This window comes from Chenopodium quinoa, unplaced genomic scaffold, assembly GCF_001683475.1.
Source record: "Chenopodium quinoa cultivar QQ74 unplaced genomic scaffold, ASM168347v1, whole genome shotgun sequence".
In the NCBI taxonomy this organism is placed as follows: Eukaryota; Viridiplantae; Streptophyta; class Magnoliopsida; order Caryophyllales; family Amaranthaceae; genus Chenopodium; species Chenopodium quinoa.
In genome coordinates this window covers 189,983-211,857 of record NW_018743894.1, presented here as the reverse complement: position 1 = coordinate 211,857, position 21,875 = coordinate 189,983, and the positions used below count along the sequence as shown (strand labels likewise).

The 21,875-nt window shown below is 43.5% G+C and overlaps 1 pseudogene; it reads left to right on the top strand.

The window, feature by feature from the left end:
* Positions 1-329: 329 nt before the first annotated feature.
* Positions 330-21,875, top strand: part of LOC110686863 — a 66,857-nt pseudogene continuing 45,311 nt past the window's right edge.

Sequence of the window (21,875 nt, the reverse complement as noted above, 5' to 3'; positions counted from 1 at the left end):
TTGAATCATTAAAGAGGACAGATAGGTTCTATTGTCCATAACATCAATCAAGGGGACATTCCATTGAGAATTGTTTTAAATTTAAAGATTTAATTCAAAAGCTGATTGATAACAAGAAGCTAGTCCAAATTTCACAAGAACAAGATATTAGCATCAATGGGGTTTGAGACAGCGATGATGAAGACACCTATCTTAAAGATATGGAAGGACCTCCACTTTCAATGACATATTCAGTAAATGATTTTTGGGATGAAGAAGATTCACCCATTGACGTCCTCACAAGATTAGGGAGAATGCAACCTCCCATCTCAACACAACCTATTCCTACCATGCAACAAGTTCCCATACCAATCATAGAGGACAACGATATTGTAAAGCAATTCAAGAAGACCAAGGTCGAGATGAATGTATGGAAACTCCTAGCTACATCCCGAGAATATAGGTTGGCGGTAATGAATGACTTGGACAAGATTGGGATAGACTCCGGAACCACTCTTGAGGGGTTGGCTAACTTTCTCACGAGTGATCTTCCTAGTCCCATTAACTTGATCACTTTTTTTGACAAGGATTTACCTCCAGAAGGTGATAAGCATTACAAGGCTCTAAACCTCACAGTAATCTGCAAAAGGATGAATGTCCCAATGATTCTTGTAGATAATGGATCGGCAATCAATGTTTGTCCACTTAGAACTGCAAGGATGCTAGGAATAAAGGATGAATACTTAACCCCGTCAACACAAGGAATAAGAGCCTACGACAATACTTGTTGCCAAGCTCTTGGAAAGATTACTATGAACGTACTGGCGGGAGCAATAGAACATGCCACTACTTTCCAAGTAGTGGATATTAAAGCTTCCTTCAACTTATTGTTGGGACGCCTTTGGCTTCATGACCTTTAGGCCGTCCATTTATCTCTTCATCAACAGGTAAAGGCTATAGTTGGAGGGATCCCCATTACAATCGATGCTTCACCTATGAGGATTAAGGCTATTGAAGATCCGATTATTAATGTCGATCACGATGAGAATGATGAAGATTTTTGGGGCTTTAATGAAGAGGTCTCCTTAATCGAGGAGGATGAAAGGACCCCTCTTTTCCATGAACCCCACTCTAATATGACGGTAAATGTTATTCTTAAGAAACAGGGAAACTTTCTCGGAATGAATCTAGGAAAGAAAAAGGAGAAAGTAAAGCAAATAGAATTACCTGGCCTCCCTAAATTAGATACTTTCCAACCTGGTTTCGAACCGACTCTAGAAGATCTAAAGAAAGCCCAGGAAAAGTCTAAGGCGCGTAGAAACGCTCGCACCCAAAAGAAGGCAATCCCAATGGACCCATATCCTCCTACACTTAATGGACAGTTTATAAGAGAAGGAGAGGACTATCCATGCTACGAATTTCCCAAGCCCTTTGTTGTAAATGGAATAGGAAACCGGGGTTCGAAATCTTCCTGGATTGCTACTTTCTAGATGAGATCCCAACTCCTATTCACAAGGAGAAAGCAGCCCCATGCTTTGACTTTAATGTCCTGGGACTCCTCTTTGGGCGCGAGAAGGATGGGCCAAAGTATATAGAGGATAACTCCTCGCTCATTCAAACGGTCCTACAAAGTGACAATTTCGACCCTTCGAAACTCATCACTCCAGCAGAGGGCTTAGTGCAAGGATGGCGCAAGACGGTCAAGGTGATTACTCCGAAGGGAAGGAAAATCTCAATAACAATAGGATAAGGACCAATGTTTGAAGAGTCGTCTGAGTCAGAGTTAGAGTTAGAGTCGTTTCCTTTAGAGTCTTCCAAGTCCTTAGATGTAGCACCCCCTATTTCTGATTCTTCTATTTTAACATCTACTCCTAGGATAGTTAGCAATCAAGTCCCCGAGGACATTTCTTTATTCGATGTAATGATTTCCAAATTTAATAACATGTCTTCTTCCTCTTACTCCTCGTGTTTTTCTCTAACCCAAGATGACGAGCATTGCTTAACTAACAATGAAAATGACAAATAAATTATTAAAGCAATGGAATCACTTGAAAAGAAAACACCGATAATTGAGGATACTGAAACGGTTGATATCTCAAATGATTCAACCATTAAAAGAGGAGTTAAAATTGGATTAACGCTAAATAAAGAAGAGAACCGATTTAATTAATCTACTTAAAGAATTTATCGATGTATTTGCTTGGTCATATGAAGATATCCCAGGTATTAATAGAGAAATAGCTCAACACACTATACCACTAATTCCAGGAATGAAACCTGTAAAACAAAAGCTGCGTCGAATAAAACTCAACATAGCTCTTAAAATAAAAGAAGAATTTCAAAAACAGATAACTGCAGGTTTTATAAGGGTATCTAAATACCCGGAATGGGTCGCAAATGTTGTCCCAGTTCCAAAGAAGGATGGAAGGGTAATAATGTGTGTCGACTATCAAGATCTAAATAAGGCAAGTCCAAAGGACGACTTCCCTTTACCACACATCGACATCTTAGTAGATAATACAACGAATTGCGCGCTTCTCTCATTTATGGATGGATACGCAGCGTACAACCTGATTCTCATGGCAAAAGAAGACATGGAGAAAACGACATTCATAACACCATGGGGTACTTACTGTTACACGGTAATTCCATTCGTGTTGAAAAAAGCAGGTGCCACTTAGAAACGAGCAGCAACAGCCGTACTCCATGATATGATGCACAAAGAGGTTGAAGTATATGTAGAAGATATTATCATGAAATCGAAGGATCGCCAGGGCATCAAGTAGCCTTGAGAAAGTTCTTCGAAAGGCTAAGGAAATACAACATGAGGTTGAATCCGTCTAAGTGTGCTTTTGGAGTCACCTCAGGCAAACTCTAGGGATATGTCATAAGCTCTAGAGGAATAGAGTTAGACCCAACCAAGATCAAAGCGATCATGTCAACGCCATCGCCGAAAATCGAGAAAAAAATTTGAGAATTTATTGGCCGGTTGTAATATATAAGTAGGTTCATATCAAAGCTAACAACGATATGTGAACCAATATTCAAGAAGCTCAAAAAGAATGTGCCAGTAATATGGGACGACGAGTGTCAAAAAGCCTTTGAAAAGATCAAAGCCTATCTCGCAATTCCTCCTGTATTAGCACCAACACTTCTAGGGATTTCTCTTAGATTGTACTTAACAGTTACCAGAGAGACAATGGAGGCTATGCTTGCACAATAAGTTGAAGGAAAAGAAAATACAATCTAGTACCTAAGCAAGAAAATGGTCAAGTATGAAGTACGCTACACACTGCTTGAGAAATTGTTCCTCGCATTAGTATGGGCCACAACCAAGCTAAGACATTACATGCTCGTACATACAAAGTAGTTTCTTGAATGGATCAACTTAAGTATTTTTCGGAAAGTCTACACTCAATGGGCGCATATCAAGGTGGATAGTCGACTTAGCCCAATTTGATGTAAGATTCATGCCTCAAAAGGCTATAAAAGGATCTGTGGTTTCGTACTTCCTAGCGGATTTCCCAATAGAATATTCGACGCCAGTACATGACAACGAAGTTCCAGACGAAACTTGATGGTCACAGAAGATGATACTTGGACCTTATACTTCGACGGAGCCTCAAACCAAAAGGGATGTGGCGTTGGAGTACTATTAGTATCACCTAAAGAAGAGTATGTTCCAATCTCCATAAAGTAAGATTTCGACGTTACCAACAACGCTGCTGAATACGAAGCATGCGTGGTGATATGTCTATTTTATATAGTGTTTTACCCTCGTCCCGTGGTCATTATTAGTAGTGTTTTTGGCTCTTTCGGGCCACTTTTATTACTAATTTGTGTGTTCTAGTGTTTTCTTAGTTTTAGTTATATTTTACACGAAATTGCGCTGTTAGAGCATTTTCCCGGGCATTATTGGATCGACTACGGAAGCTAGAAGGACACGACCACTTTTGGAGCCCAAGATCGGTGAGAGTCGGTGACTAAGGGCTCGGTTATTTGGATCAAGAGGCAATTGGACCATGTATTCGAGACCCGAGAGGAAATATGGATTGGGCCGAGAAATCTAGCCCAATCGAAGTCCAAGCCTTGAAGACGAAGGTCGGGCCCGATCGGGCAAGCATACGCCCGATCGGGCGGATGCGCGCATGACTGCTATCAAGGAAAGGCGCGCCCGATCGGGTGAGCGTAGGCTCAATCGGGCGCGGCACATTAGACTGGGCGTTGTAAAAAAGGCGGGCCCGATCGGGCGCCCCTTCGCCCGATCGGGCGCGTGTTTTTCCTAGTGTATGATTAAGTTTAGTTAATTCTTGTTTTAGGAGAAGTATATATACGTTTTGTACGGATTATTTACTTACCTTCTTTCTGTTAGACTTTCTCTCTCTACTTAGTATTTTTCTCTCTTTTAAATTCTCTCTAACTCTTGTTCTTAATTCCTTCATTAATTCCAGATTTAGTTTGGTACAATTTCTTCCCTTTTTAATTTCAGCTATTTTAATTGTTTTCTTGATTATGTTCTTATTTATTTATTTGATTGGTTTAGTTATGATGATTAGTGAGTAGTTTAATTATAGGGTTTATGGGGATTCATAATTAATATGAAGGGATAGTTTGTTATTATTGGTTGTTGATATTGCATGATAATTTCCTATTGAATTGTTTTAGTTCTTTGCAATTAGATTATGAATCGAGCAGATGAAATTTGATTGTGAATGTTTAGCAATATTCGATTAATGAATCGAGTAGATGTTGATTTAATATTAATGGCTATTTTTAATAGGAACTTAGGTCTAATAAATTGCGAGAGCCTGTTAGATCTATGTTGCTTAATAAATTGTGAGAGCCTGTTAATCATGTTATCTATGCATTGTTAATTATTAATTACTTCGTTCTATCCCGGAATATTAATTATTGGTGAACCTGTGACCCTAGGCCTTCTTATTATTGTTTCTTTTCCCCTCAAACTCATTCTTCGTAGTATAGAATTCACACTAAAAACATTGGTTATTTGGATAATTTAGAATATAATAATTAATTAGAACTAAAAAGACTTGTTTCCCTGTGGAGTTCGACCCTACTTCCCTATCTACCTTAGTTAGTGATTTAGGTAATTATTTTTTATTAGGGGATACGTTTACCCTGTCAAAATTTGGCGCCGTTGCCGGGGAAACGGTTTTATTTTTATTTTCTGATTATATTTTTGTAGTCTAGATTATCCCCCTTTTTCCTCAGAGAACATTAGTTCTTTGAGACAAATCTCATATTTGTCTCTAGTTCTTTGTTTATACCCAGGTGTTCTAGATCAGGTGACATCCCTTTTTGATCCTGAGATCGAGCGTTCTTTTCATAGGCAAAGGAGACTCTATAGACAAATTCTGGCGGGTTCTGAGGAGGACAATGATCAAGAGATCCTCCCCCCTGATTCTAGTGATACAGATATTCCTTCAGATTCAGAATCAGAGATGACGGCTCAGAAGAAACTCAGTGATTATTTGCAACCAAAGCTCACAGATTTCCCGCACCTTACTCCTACTCCGGCTCTAGATGGAGTTCAATTTGAGATTAAGCCCCAATTTATCACTATGATAGAGAGGAAGTAGTTCAGCGGAGCTAAGGGTGAAGATCCTAATCTTCACATCGCAGATTTCTGCCAATATTGTAACACCATTAGACAAGCCGGGGTTACGCAGGACCAAATCAGGGAGATTCTCTTTCCCTTTTCATTATGTGGCAAAGCAAAATTATGGTTTAATGGTTTGAATAGAATTGCACTTGGTATTACTGACTGGGAAACTCTTGCTTTGAATTTCTATAATAAATATTATCCTGCAGAGAGAACAACGGTACTAAGAAGTGCTATTCAGAACTTCGCTCAAGAAGCCGACGAAACATTATATGAGGCTTGGGAGAGGTTCAAGGATCTACAGAGAGAGTACCCCCACCACAATCTAGCACAATGGCAATTGATCCAAGCATTTTATAATGGACTTGGAAATTCTTCTAGATCAGTACTAGATTCAGCAGCTAGTGGGAGGTTTATGAATTTAAATGTGGATGATGCAGGACAGGTTATCGAAGACATGGCAATACACAATTCCCAATATGGGAATGCGAGGGGGTTTGAAAATAAGGGAAAACATAATGTCGATTCCGTATCCTTTTTGCAAGCTCAATTAACATCTATTTGCCAAAAATTAGATAATCTTACTACTGCTCCTAACTATGTAGCTAATGTTTCTTCTGTTGCTAACCATGAAGCTTTTTGTGAAAATTGTGGAATTGTAGGTCATTGGGGGCAAGATTGTAGGAGCTCTATGGAACATGTTAATGCCTTCCAAACTTATAGGCAAAATAACCCCTATTCCAATTTCAACAATGCCGGTTATAAAAACCATCCTTATCTTTCATACCGGAGTACCAATGTACAAAACCCTCCACCTCCACAACAACCACAACAGCAACCCCCACCACAGCAAAAATATTACCATCCTAATGCCGGCCAGAAAAGCCAAGCATCACCCTCATCATCTTCCGACCCTGCCATGACAGAAATTAGAGCGATGCTAGCTAATATGCAAAAGCATATGGAGAGTAGGGATGCGCAAATTGATTCTATTCTAGCCCATAATAAAATCATGGACAATCAAATTGCACAACTTTTATCTACCCTACAATCCCGTCAGCAGGAAGCTCTACCATCACAACCTATCCATCCTATAGATCATGCTAATGCAATCATTCTAAGGAGTTGTTCACATTATGATGGACCTCCTATGCCAAAGGAAGATGGACCAGTTTCTGATCTAGATTTCTCTATACCAAACGGTAATCCTGCTAGCCCTGCAGGGCTACAAAAAGATACTAACCCTACTAATGTTTCTGTGCAGGGTAAATTGCAGGATAAGGGAGGAGTTGTGCGGAGCCCAGTTATCAAGCTTCCATTCCCTAATAGACAAATGAAGAGTAAGCTTGATAAACAATTCGGTAAGTTTTTAGGGGTTGTGAAAAACCTGCAGGTAACAGTTCCTTTCACTGATTTAATCACTCAAGTACCTACTTATCCTAAATTCATGAAAGACATTATGACTAGGAAAAGGGCCTTTAATGAAGTAGAAACTGTAGCTTTCACAGAGGAGTGTAGCGCTTATTTGCAAAATAAATCACCTCCTAAATTAAAGGATCCCGATAGTTTTTCTATCCCTTGTCACATTGGGAATGTTTTTATTGATAAAGCTTTATGTGATCTGGGTGCTAGTGTCAGTGTCATGTCATCATCTATATGTGCTAAATTAAATATGGGGGAATTAAAAATTACTAATATAACTTTGCAAATGGCAGATCGTTTGGTAAAATATCCCTTAGGTATTTTAGAGGACGTACTTGTCAGAGTTGGTAAATTTTTTATTCCTGTTGATTTTGTTGTTTTAGATATGGCAGAGGACACACAAATACCCATTATATTAGGTAGGCCTTTCCTCCACACTGCAGGAGCTATTATTGATGTGAAAAATGGTAAACTAACCCTTTCTGTAGGTGACGATAATGTTACCTTTAATTTAGGGAAGGTTTTGAAAGGGCCTATGTTAGAGGAAAATTGTTGTTATATTGATACAATTGATATAATGGACGATATTTTTGTTGATAGCTTGCCACAGGTTCTTGCGAAGGATCCCTTGGAGGAAGTTCTCTGCGGGAATTTATCTAGCGACAATGCAAGCATTTGGGGTAATGAGGTACAAAGTATTGAAAAGGCTCTTTCCTTAGAAGAGTTATGCCCTAAGGAGACAATGAAGGTAGTAAATTTAGTTCAAGAATCAAAACCTGCAGAGGTCAAGAAACCTGCGCTAAAACCTCTCCCTTCTCATTTAAAATATGTTTTTCTAGATGAGCAGGAACTACACCCCGTGATCATCAGTACTGCACTCACTGACCTACAATCTCCCCAACTTCTAGGGGTCCTCAAAACCCATAAGAAGGCTATAGGGTACAATATTGATGATCTCAAGGGTATTAGCCCTGATTTTTGCATGCACAGGATTCTTCTAGAGGACAATTACAAGCCCTGCATTCAACCCCAACGAAGATTAAATCCCAACATGCAGGAAGTAGTCAAGAAAGAGGTGATGAAATTACTTGATGCAGGTATCATCTATCCTATTTCTGACTCCAAGTGGGTAAGTCCTGTGCAGGTAGTACCGAAGAAAGGTGGGATGATTGTGATAACTAATGATAAAAATGAATTAATTCCCACTAGAACTGTAACAGGGTGGCGTATGTGCATAGACTATCGTAGACTAAATATTGCCACTAAAAAGGATCACTTCCCTCTCCCCTTTATTGATCAAATGCTTGAGAGGTTAGCTAATCACAAATTCTTTTGCTATTTGGACGGGTATTCAGGATTTTTCCAAATTCCGATTCACCCTGAAGATCAGGAAAAGACCACCTTAGACGAATCACGTCCTGACCGAACAGTCAAAGTTGGGACGACTGCTCTGAGAAACCTTGGTGACGACTTTCACAACCTATTGAAAGAATATAAGGACATCTTTGCATTTGAAGTCCATGAAATGCCAGGCATTAGTCCTGATCTGGCGGTACATAAACTCGCCGTGGATCCAAAAAAGAAGCCGGTACGGCAAAAGAAGCGGAACCATGGCGAAGAAAGAAGTCAGGCGGCAGCCGCCGAAGTTAAAAAATTACTTGATGCAGGGTTCATTCGGCAATGTTACTTCCCAGACTGGGTTGCAAATGTGGTGCTTGTTAAAAAGCCGAATGGCACCTGGCGAATGTGTGTAGACTACACAGACTTAAACAAGGCGTGCCCCAAAGACAGTTACCCTCTGCCTAAAATTGATAACCTGGTCGACTCGACAGCCGGCCATGCCTTGATGAGTTTTATGGACGCCTATTCTGGTTTCCATCAAATTCCTTTATGGAAGAAAGATCAGGAGAAGACGGCCTTCGTCACTGATCTGGGGTTATACTGTTACACGGTCATGCCGTTTGGTCTTAAGAATGCCCCGGCTACCTTCCAACGAATGATAAACACTGTGTTCTTTGATCAGATTGGGAGAAACGTCGAGGCATACATTGATGATATGATTGTCAAGACTAAACTTCAGAAAGATCATCTGTCGGACCTCCGAGAAACTTTCGCCACACTCAGGCGGCACCATGTCATGCTCAATCCCAAGAAATGTGTCTTTGGAGTTGAGTCTGGGAAATTTCTCGGATTCCTTATCAATCAGAGAGGAATAGAGGCGAACCCTGAGAAGGTGCAGGCGGTCATTGACATGCAGTCGCCTCGTACCATCCGAGAGGTTCAGAAGTTAACAGGTTGTCTGGCGGCCTTGGGGAGATTCCTAAGCCGATCAGGCGACAAATGCCTATACTTTTTCCAGGCAATTAAGAAAAAGGCAAGGTTTGAATGGGGGCCGGATGCTGAGGCCGCCTTCCAGAAATTAAAAGTTCACTTGCATTCCTTGCCGAGGCTGGTCAGCCCTTTGCCCAAAGAGGTTCTCTACATGTACCTGGCCGTCTCTGATCATGCGTTAAGCGCTGTTCTCCTTGCTGAAAGGGACGGCTGTCAGCTCCCGCTCTACTTTGTCAGTCACGTACTGAAAAATGCCGAGTTGAGGTATCCCCTAGTGGAGAAATTTGGTCTTGCACTCTTCATGGCTGTTAAAAAATTGAAGCCCTACTTTTTGGCACATACAGTCGTCGTGTATACAGACCAACCTATCAAGCGGCCGCTGACCATCATGGAGTCGTCAGGCCGAATGATCAAATGGGCCATAGAAATACAGAGCCTCGAAGTTACTTTCGAGCCTAGAAAAGCAGTGAAGGGGCAAGCCTTTGCTGACTTTATTGTAGAGATGACTCGTCCTCCTGACTCTCAAGTTCCAGACCAAGTATGGAAGGTATATGTGGACGGAAGCTCTACTTCAAATGGTTGTGGAGCAGGCGTCATATGTCAGTCGCCAGAGGGCGACAGGTTCGAGTATGCTCTACGCTTCAGTTTTCAGGCCTCAAACAATGAGGCAGAATATGAAGCTTTACTAGCCGGGATCCGCATGTGCAAGGCGGCAGGGGCAAGAAAAATAGACGCCTGTTCCGATTCACAATTGATAGTGAGTCAGTACAATGGCGAATACGAAGCAACCCATCCGGCCATGATCAAGTATTTACAGGCCGTCCGACAAGCAGTCGGCTCCCTTGAGGATTTCTATCTGATCCAAGTGCCGAGATCAGAAAACAACCAGGCGGATGCACTGTCAAAATTAGCATCATCCGCCTCCTCTGATACTCCTCGAACTGTTTTTTGGGAAGTAATGGAGAAGAGAAGCATCGAGGAAAACCCTATTGGAATCCTAGACAGAAGCCCAACCTGGATGGATTCAATCAGGGCATATCTGACAAACGGTACACTGCCGGATGATCCTCAACAGGCGGCAGCACTGAAAAAACGAGCCACCTGTTTTGAAATGATAAAGGGAGAACTTCACAAGAGGGGGTACCTTCAACCCTTCTTAAAGTGTGTTACTCCAGAAAAGGGACGAGAGATACTAGATGATCTTCACTCTGGTTACTGTGCTTTTCATATAGGTGGTAGGATGCTTGCTCAAAGGGCAAGGCGGCAGGGCTACTTTTGGCCTACTTTGGAAGCAGATGCAATGGAGATGGTGAAAAAATGTGACAAGTGCCAAAGGTTTGGCAAACTAATTCACCGTCCGGCTACTGACCTCACTACCATTCACAGCCCACTACCGTTTGCTAAGTGGGGCATGGACATTCTGGGTCCATATATTCCTGCTACAGGCGGAAGGAGGTACATACTTGTTGCCGTCGACTACTTCACTAAATGGGTAGAGGCGGAGGCTGTAAAGGGAATCAAGACGAAAGATGTAATTTCATTCATTTGGAAAAACGTCATCACTCGGTTCGGGGTTCCCATGTCTATGGTTTTTGATAATGGTCCCCAATTTGAGACGCCTGTTCTCAAAAGCTGGTTGGGTGATCAAGGAATTGCAAACTACTCTGCATCTGTCGGCCGTCGACAAGCAAACGGCCAGGTAGAAGCCTTTAATAAAATCATCTCAGACGGTCTCAAGAAAAAGATTGAACGAGCAGGCGGCCTATGGGCGGATGAACTACCACATGTTCTCTGGGCCATTAGGACGACTGAAAAAGGGGCGACTGGAGAAACTCCATTCCTCCTAACTTACGGTGCGGAAGCTGTTCTTCCAATAGAACACTACGAGCCGACTCTTCGAGTGATGCTATTAGACTCACTTCCTGAAAAGAGGGGCAATGCTGTCTTGCGCCATGAGATCTATCGCCTGAGAATGACTAGATCATACAACAAAAAAGTACACAGGCGTCCACTCAAAGTAGGGGACTTTGTACTTAGAAAAATGGAAGCAGTTGGTAGGGCTAATGAGTCTGGCAAACTAACTCCAAATTGGGAAGGACCCTACCGAATCTATGAGGAAGTCAGGGATGGTACCTACCGTCTGGAAACACCAGACGGACAACCGTTGCCTCGAACTTGGAATGTAGATAATCTTAAGAAATATTTCTTTTGAATGATGTAAAGTAAAGAGCTACTTAATAAAAGTTTGCACTTACTATTCAAATTTGTACTACGAGGGGCATGCCGTCTGTACCTTTACAGTCGGCTACTCTCCATTGAGTTTTACACTATCTTCAGAGGGGCATGCCGTCTGTACCTTTACAGTCGGCTACTCTCCATTGAGTATTTCACTCACAATAGGCGCATGTCGCCTGGGCATATAGTCGGCTACTCTCCCTAAGAAGATGGCCGACTGGTTCCAAACACATAGCCACCCCCCTAATACTTAGCTAAAAAGATTAGGGCCTGGCCGACCCTGTGCCTAACAGGCGGCTACCCTCCTTTTATTTAGCACCTACGTTCACCAAGAACTTACCAAGGCCACAGGCCGAATGATCAGACCAGGCGCCAAGCCAACTGATCAAATCTACAAAACTAATACGACCTGTCCCAACATCATAGCAGGCGTCCGACGGCATCCCTCCGGATGAAATTCGTCGCAGAGAGCAGCTCCCTTTTGGGTGGAACATTGTTCTATAAACTAATTACACGGCACCTATACGACTGTCCCCAAGGGCAACCACGTAGCCGTTTTTGAGACAAGGATAACTCTATCACTAACCAAACCAGTGGTAGCAGTTGACATCTGAGTCAGATGACCGCCTGTATTACTTGGGGTAAATGCAGGGGGTACCTATTGAGTTAATAGCCAACAAACATTGGCGAATCAAGGGGTCTAGCCGGCCTCCGCCGCCTGGTACCTCTACTACTCAAGCAAGAGTGACGGCGACTGAGTAACACCAACGTTAACTCATAGTCACTCCCTCAAACTTGGTATGGAACTTAAAAGGTTTGAGTAGACCGCCTGTTTTTTGGCAAACAGCGGCACTCAAATTCCTATTCCTACTAGGTAACCTCTTGAGTTAATAGCCAACAAACATTGGCGAATCAAGGGGTCTAGCCGGCCTCCGCCGCCTGGTACCTCTACTACTCAAGCAAGAGTGACGGCTACTGAGTAACACCAACGTTAACTCATAGTCACTCCCTCAAACTTGGTATGGAACCTAAAAGGTTTGAGTAGACCGCCTGTTTTTCGCAAACAGGGGCTCTCAACCACTACCCCTGCTAGGTTAACAACTTGTGAGTTAAAAGCCAACAAACATTGGCGAATAAAGGGGAACAACCGGTACCCACCGCTTAATACCTCTACTACTCAGTTCCTTGGAAACTAAGTAACAATCATATTCACTTGGTCAGACCACTTTCCTAGGTTAAATTTACAAATGACAGGACCGCCTGCCTAAAAAGGATCCAGTCTTTAAAATAGTTCGAATACCGATTGGATAAATGGCCGACTGATCGTCTATCCTGGAAACAGACAACCAGTCGTCCAGGGGCATAGGCGGCGTACTAACTATCCGTACCTGTCTGCAACGTTCGGCCATGAAAAACAGTCGGTCTAGTAAACAATTGGATATTAGATATGGAATACTTAGACAAATTTGAAGCAAAACAAAAATTCATTAAAAATAAGCCGGTCATTAAAGACCAGCAAAATATTCAAAGCCCCGGCCCCCTGGCCGGGTAAATACAAAGCAAACGGCACGCAGGCCGTGGAAAGAATACATAAAGCTTAAGAAGGGGGCAGTTCAGTATTAGTAGCTGCCGCCTGGTCAGCACTCTTCTTGCTGGACTCGGCTTCAGCTGCATCCTTTTTTGATGCCTTACCCCCAAGCGGCACAAGCGCCACTACCGGCTCCTCCTCCTCCTCCAACGCTTCTCCCAACGCCTCTTCTTCAGCAGCCGCCAGGATCCCTTGATTATATGCATCCGAGCACTGGCGGTACGTTCTTTCCCAAGAGGCAAAGTCGGCACTGGGGAAGAGGCGGCCCCAGGTCATGCGCTGGATTTGAGCGGAGTCTTCCATCATCTCCCGGACCAACTCTTTCTTCTCTTGCTCGGCCTTTTCCGAGAGCTCTTGGGTAAGACTCTTCTCCTGGGTCACCAGGCGTTCCTTTACGTTGGCCAAGGATTTCTTCATGGCTTCGTAAGAGTACATTTTCAGGCGAAGAGGTTTCAGCTCGGCCTGGAGATTTGTGATGGTCGCCTCCAGCTCATCATTCTTCTTCTGGGCCGCCTCTAACTGAGCCCGAACAGCGGCGGTAGCCTGCGCCTGATAATAGAGAATATCAATGGTCAGTACTTCATTTTGGGCAATTTGAAACATTGCCTTATCACAGTCAGAGGCGGCCATAGCTTTTGCAGCCTTTACCTCTTTGTTTTTCCGATCAAGCGGCTTGCGAAGGCCGTTAACTCGGAGCAGGGCCTAAGTAAAAAACAAAAAAAAACAGGCGTCAGTTTCCAAACAAAAAAGAAAACAGGCGTCCAGAAAATTCAAATACTCAAAAATATGCTAAGTATACCTCAGCAAGGACCCCTGCAATCCCGTCAAGGTCAAGGGTGCCGACACCCCTGACCGCCTCCCTTTCAGCCGGAGGAACTGCCCTGATCATAGACTTGGCCATCTCTACCAAGTCAGGCCCCTGGGGGCCGGCTGCATCAAGCATAAACAAACGGATTAGACTTAGTAAAAAAGGAGCAAGTCTAAAATTTACAAGGACAACTTCATACCTCTAGGCGGCCCAGTTGGAGCTTTAGAAGAAGTGGCCGGTTGTTTCTCAGCCGCCACCTGTTTCCTGGCAGAACCAGGAGAGCTCCCAACAGTCGTCTTCCGGGCCTTGGGGTCCGGCTGTTGGGAAGAGGAAGCTCTTGGAGCACCCGTCTAAAACAGAAGAAAACAGTCAGTATATGCATAAACACTCCAAAAAGAGGGTGAAAGGTTCGGAGCTCACCAAGGGTGCCCCCTTCTTGGGGGAGTCGGCTGAAGCTTGTTGCATAATAGAGGCCCGCAACATGGCCGCCGCAGTCTTGGAGGCGGTGATTTTGCTCATGGCGTCAGCTGCAAAAACAAACGGCAAAGTTAATAAAAGATAAACAACAAATGTATGAAACAACAGAGTATTCGACAGGCCGACTACCTCTTGAGCACCGACTGCTGAGGCCACAGGCGGCCAAAAAGTACTCGTCATAGAGCCACTTGAAGCTCGGGACGCAGTGCAGGGGTACTTGCTCTCGTACCCCTGAAGTAGAGTCGACCCTCGACTCTACTTTAAAGAGTCCTTTGTCAAGAATCTCTTTCTTAGCCTTGGGGGGAACAGGCGGCATGCTACGGCCGCCTGCAAGAAGGGGCGGATTCCTGTTCCACCTATTGAAGCGCTTGTTCTGCTCAATGTCAGAACTCTCAATGATGAGGAAGGTGCTCCGCCAGTCCTTCCACTTGTTTGCTTTACCTCTCGTCATGAGGTAGCCCTTGTGGCTTGTCAATTGATACCAGCCGGTACCGCCTGACTTAGGGGTCCGGCTGAGATAGTTCATGTGGGCGAAAGCCTCGAAGCTCGGCTCCACCCCGTGCAGTTCGCACCCGGCCACATAGCCGAGTACGTTGACCCAGGAGTTTGGGGCTAACTACCATAACCCCAACTCATACCCATCCAAAATCCGCTGAACAGTCGGATGTAATGGGAAGCGAAGCCCTGCCTTGATGGCCGCCTCGTAGCAGCCAAAGCAGGAGCTTTCGTAACTAGAACCAGCCGGCCAGACGACTGTGTCTTCTGGATCCGGCACAAACACTAGAAAATCGGGGCCCATGGTGTGGTTGGCAATAAAGCTCTCCACTTTCTCTTGCATGGCTGTGATTCGGCCCCGAGGTACCGTGCAATAGTAGGGGGTATTTAGCTCTCGGTAAGAGGCGGATGGTTCCGCCCAATTGTCCCCCTTCTCAACTGTGTGAGAAAGTCTCGCCTCTTGCAGGCGGCTGTTTTTCTCTTCTGTACCCAAAGAAGCATGGCCAGAAGAGCTTGACGAGGAATCGTCCTCGGACGAGTCTGAAGAGGACGACTCCTCCCCTCTCCCGGAGGGGCCCGCCTCCTCTCTTTGAAAAGGAGCAGATTTGTTAACTGTTAAATTGGAAGGGGTCACTATGACTCCCCCCACAGAATTGCCGGCATCCAGGCCGCCTTGTCTCACTTCAACATCTGGCGCCTGGTCAGATGTTTCACTAATCGGCACCCTGTGGGAGGAGCCGTCTGAATTTGAGATCCTAGCTGTCTTTTTCGTTCTGGCCATCCTGCTCTGCATAGACACAGATACAGTCGGACTTTGTATAAAGGGCAAAGATGGGTCCGGAAAAGGGCAGGCGGCACTCCTAGTCCTAGATTCAGCCGTCCCCGGTGACCGGCTGATCACTAACCTAGGTCGTGTCGTGTGCTTCCGTAGTGCCATTTCAGAAAATAAAAAGAAAATTAAGAGTAAGAGAACTGAGTTACCTGAACGAGTGACGTTTGATGAAGTTCTGAAAATCCTGTGTAGTCGGCTTGTCATAACAGGCGGTAGGCAGAAAAAGTCCAAAATGTCAGAGCAAGTTCAGGGGTCCGAATTTTCTCAAATAGTTCTCAAAGTGTGAAAATGACTCAAGACAACTCTCCCTTATATAGGCGAAGTGAGAAGGCGAAGGGTCACTTTCAGAATTCAAAATTTGGGCGGGAAAATCTCTCGTCCTTTCGCCGACTGACACCTGTAGCAGGCCGTCGCCCGTTACAGTGCGACACCTGTCACAGGTAACACGTGACCAATCACGTGCCACCTGTGAGGGGCAAATGATTAGGGGATTTTGCTCCCACCAATCGGAATGCGCCACGTGGGCCAATCAGGACCTGCCAAGTGTCCCCTAGTTGGAACTGTCAGGACTTGCCACGTGGCACGCGCTTATTCGTCCACCTTGGACCTGTTATGTCACGACATGTGGCATACTCCATGCCTAATGGAGAACCCGGCCACCCAGGCCCAACTTCCGAGGGAAGCCCAATCGGCCCTAGGTTTACCTAAACCTAGGATGGGCACGTTTCCCAAGGTTATAAATACCTCCCTTAATCCTCATTAAGGGGGAGGACAGAAACAACACGCGAAAAACATTACGGAACACACTAATAACCGGCTGATCTCGCTAACAAAGCAGATTACCTACATTAAACACTCTCACCTAGAGAGACCTTATTACTTTAATTTCCGCATTAATTACTCCTTAATCATGTACTAACTTGACCGTTGGAGGCGGAGCTCACATGAGTCTCCGTTATTTTGCAGGTACAGGCGTCCGGTTCCAGTCTCGGAATTGTAACTCTCCCGCAGGACATCAGAAAACCCCGAAACATATGGCACTTTTGCATATTGTAGAATGCCCTTTGGTTTATGTAATGCACCTGCTACCTTGCAACGTTGTATGATTAGCATTTTTTCTGATTTCATAGAGTCTATTATGGAGGTCTTTATGGATGATTTTAGCGTATATGGTTCTTCATTTGATTCATGCTTAATTAATCTCGCTAAAATTTTGAAAAGATGTGAAGAGTGCAACTTAGTACTTAATTGGGAGAAATTTCACTTTATGGTGACAGAGGGAGTAGTCCTTGGCCATATTATATCTGATAAGGGCATACAAGTAGACAAAGCTAAAATATCAGTGATTGAGCAATTACCTCCCCCAGTCAATGTTAAGGGAGTTAGAAGCTTCTTGGGTCATGCGGGGTTTTATCGCCGTTTTATCAAAGATTTTTCTAAAATTGCTAAACCACTAACACAGCTTTTGCTCAAGGATGCCCCATTTAATTTTACTGACGAGTGTCTTGAGTCTTTTAACAGGATTAAGCAGGCCTTGATATCGGCACCCATCATATGTGCTCCAGATTAGAACCTTCCTTTCGAGATCATGTATGATGCAAGTGACTTTGCACTAGGAGACGTGCTCGGACAGAGGTAGGATAAGGTTTTGCATGCTATTTATTATGCTAGAAAAACCTTAGATGAAGCCCAAGTCAACTATGCCACCGCAGAAAAGGAGTTCCTTGCTGTTATTTATGCTTTAGAAAAATTTAGATCATATCTAGTTGGTTCTAAAGTCATTGTTTTTACTGATCATGCAGCATTGAAATACTTGATAGCCAAGGCGGAATCAAAGCCAAGGCTACTTCGTTGGGTTCTCTTGCTCCAAGATTTCAGCATTGAAATAAAAGATAAAAAGGGAGCAGAGAACGTGGTGGCAGACCACTTGTCACGTATCAGGTATGATGAGGGTAAGGATTCTTTACCTATAGATGATTCTTTCTCTGATGACAACCTATATGCAGTTGTAGAGAATCACCCTTGGTACGCCGATTTTGCTAATTATATAGTGGGTGGTACTTTTGTGCAGGCTTGTTACTCTTGCCAGAGGACTGGCAACATTTCGCGGAGGCATGAGATGCCCCAAACTGGGATTCTCGAAGTCGAAATATTTGATGTTTGGGGTATCGATTATATGGGACCGTTCCCATCTTCCAATGGGAATTGTTACATACTTTTCGCCGTAGATTATGTGTCCAAATGGGTAGAAGCCATAGCTTCACCGACAAATGATTCCAAGGTAGTCATTAAGCTCTTCAAGAAGATCATATTTCCCAGGTTTGGTGTTCCACGAGCTATTATTAGTGATGGGGGTACCCACTTCCATGAAAGACAATTGGATAACCTCCTCAAGAAGTATGGCGTATATCACATAACAGGGCTTAGTTACCACCCCCAAACTAGTGGTCAAGTTGAGGTCTCTAATAGGGAAATCAAGGCGATCCTAGAAAAGGTAGTATCCAAGTCAAGGAAAGATTGGAGCATGAAGCTTGATGACACACTTTGGGCATACCGAACAGCATTTAAGACACCGATTGGTACTTCACCTTATAGATTGGTCTATGGTAAGGCATGTCATCAACCCGTAGAATTGAAGTACAAAGCTTTTTGGGCGATCAAAGAGCTTAATATGGATTCTAAGGCCGCGGGTAAGAAGAGACTCCTCCAACTCAATGAGTTGGATGAGTTTAGATTGTCGGCATATGATAGTGCGCGGATCTACAAGGAGAAGACCAAGAAGTGGCATGACAAGAGGATCCTACCAAGAGAGTTTGCAGCGGGCGATAAGGTTCTTCTCTTTAATTCTAGATTGAAGATTTTCCCAGGAATGTTGAAGTCTAGATGGTCCGGTCCCTTCACTGTCACAAAGGTGAACAAATTTTGTTCGGTAGAGTTGGTGAATGACAAAGGTGAAGAATTCAAGGTGAATGGCCAAAGGTTGAAATTGTATCATGAAGGTGCTACCATTAGAGATGTGGAGGAGACTCTTCTAACTCCACTTCCAACATGAGCTTCAAGGTGGTGACAAGGTGCGCAAGCTACCCAGAATTCAGCAGCAATTTCGCCCGATCAGGCGACGTTGCCCGATCGGGCGCGAAAGCGAGTTAAAATTCGGAACTAAATTCGCCCGATCAGGCGAAACAACCCGATCGGGCGCGCAAGCACAGTTGGATTCAGGAGCAATTTTCGCCCGATCGGGCGAAGCTTGCCCGATCGGGCAATTTTTTTGGAAAATCGAGTAAAAGAAAAAGATATGTCTCGCGAAGCTCGCCCGATCGGGCGAGCAAAGGGCGAATATTTCGTTCGCGTTCGCGCCCGATTGGGTAGAGCTCGCCCGATCAGGCGCGCAACCTGAGAATTGGAATTCCGCACTTTCGCCCGATCGGGCGAGGCTCGCCCGATCGTGCGCGCCTTCAGGCCGTCCCCCCTTTATTTTCTTTTCTCCTCTTTCTTTCCTCATTTTCTCCTTATTTCATCTTCTTCATTCACTTTCTCTCTCTAAAACCTCCATTTTCAAACCTTAAACTTACACTTCAATCCAAGATCTTCCCTAATTCTTCCATCCAAAATAAAAAGTTCTTACATATTCCATCTCCCCTCACCTTCCTCTACAATCTATACTAATTTTCCCCAACTTTCTATCAACTTTTCTCAAACCCTAAGAGAGAGAATCCTCAATTTTTCCACCATTTTCAAAGACTATGGCCTCCAAGCGTTCAAGGAATCAAAGGGGTGAGAGCTCAAGTGCACCACAACCAACAACCAACCTGGACCTTCAAATTGCGGGATGGGAGGAGGTTGTAATCACCTCGGAGGAGCAACGGGTTCGGATGATCAACCTCATCGATCGTCAGGTAATTTCTACCCGTTTCATTCATCATCCTACATTAGCTAGGCTAGGTCTTGATAAATACGTAGAAAATTTGTTAAGGGCATAGGCTTGAGTGGTTTTTTTCAAATGTGCCACGATACTTATGATTATTTAACATTGGAATTTATCTCAAGTTTTAATGTTATTAAAATGAATGCACTTATCACTCATGTACAATTTCGATTGTTGAACAACGATGTGAGACTAACTTTAAAAGAATTTGGAAAGTTGTTTGACTTAAAATCGGACAAGCCTATTGAACTCTCTCAAGACCACACCGCCGTGGTATATAAGAGGTTAACAGGGGAGGATTTAGTGAACCTCCAACATGCCAAAGGGACGTGGATTCAACATCCCGTCCCCAAACTTTGGCAAATATTTGTCGGCCTTACCATTTTTGGGAGGCATGAACCGGAAAATGTTCAGAGAGATGAATTGGAACTTTTGGCATCCTACATCATTCCCACTGCTGAAAAATTAAACATACCCCATAGGATAGCCAACCATTTTCAAAGGGCGGCCAATGCGGCCGAGGCTTGTAGGTCTAGAGCGCCTATTTACTTTGGGGGGTAGTGACCCATATAGCTAGGAAACACTTAGGTTGGAACCCCGATGGCCATAGAAAAGTTGTGGGATCGTACCTAATGGACCTACCCTATTTCGGGAGCTTGAATTGGGTACAACCGGTGGGGAGTGATACTTGGTGGATTGTCCACCGACAATCGGGTAGGAGGGACCAAGCCTTTACCTTACCCAACCCCGCCTTGACCAAATTTGAGACGGGGAAGCCCTCTTATACTTTCGAGTTAGATGGTCAAGGTGAGGTTCAACCACCTCACCCCTCACCACAACCTCACCAATCCCCCATTCAACACTCACCCGGTGTTCTTTCACCTTGGAAATTCTCTTCCTTTTCTCTCTTTATTTGCTTTCTAGTATAGTTTTTATTTGCTTTCCTAGTGTAGTTTTTTATTGCTTTCTTATATTTTAAAAATACAAAAAAATTGAAAAAATAAAAAATTCAAAAATACGTTCCAATGAATTGTAAATCATACTTCCCTGTGCCCCATACTTGAGAAAATTGTTTTGATTCTTGGTATTTGATGATGAATATTGTGGATTTTTTTGGTCATGATTTGAAGTCTAATTGTTTGGATTCCTAAACATGCGTCAATTTTGTCCAACTACTTGTGAATATAGTGCTTGACTAGTTGATTTGGTTAGGAAATGTGTGATAGTTCCATAATTCCTGGTATGTCAATGAATCTGAGTATTGATTTGCAACTATGAGTAGTGTTTCATGACTTTTTATTATGCACATGAGGAGGACGAAGGCATTTGTTCTTTTAGGTAGCCTTCAGAGTTTTTAGATACATTTGTTCCCTTCTTGTCACCCATGTTGTTGCTTGTGCCCTTTTATTGTGCCCTTTTTTTCTTATAAGTCTGCTATCCTTGAACCTAAAATATGTATACTCAACAGTGCAATCGTTAACCTATCCCACAGGCTTGGGAAATTTTTAGTAATTGATTTCATAAAAAAATTGTTTTTTTTTTATATGTTACATTTCATTTTAGATCAAAAGATGTTTAACTTACATAAATTGGTCAATTCTGAATCTTGGACTTGTATCTATAATCTATGTCTGTCATTACTCAATAATCACCAACTTCTCTTACAGTATGAAAGATCAAAGGAGGAACCTGAGGAGAAGCATAAGATTCTTAAAGAGATAACTGAGACTATGAAGCACAGAAGCCACCTTGACAGTAGCATTGAGTTGATCGGAAAACTTTTATTTGGACTAAACAATGGTCCTTCGGTCCTACGCGCAAAGCCAAGCCGTGGAATGCCGCTTGTGGATGTTTGGGATTGCTTGAAATCAATGGTAATTAATTAAATTTGTATTCTTGGTTGATTTCATATTAACAGGACATGTAGCTAAATTTCTGTTATTTTGAACTTAATGAACTGTGAAAACTTTCATATCTTCAGGTTCGGGTGTTTGAGAAAGAATGTGGGACCTTAACTCAATACGGGATGAAACATATGCGGGCCTTTGCAAACATCTGCAACAAGGATATTCCGCTATCAGTAATGCAAGAAGCTTGTGTTGCAGCTTGCAGTGGGCACAACTCTAGCCAGTGGCATCCATCATTCCATGGTTATAGTGC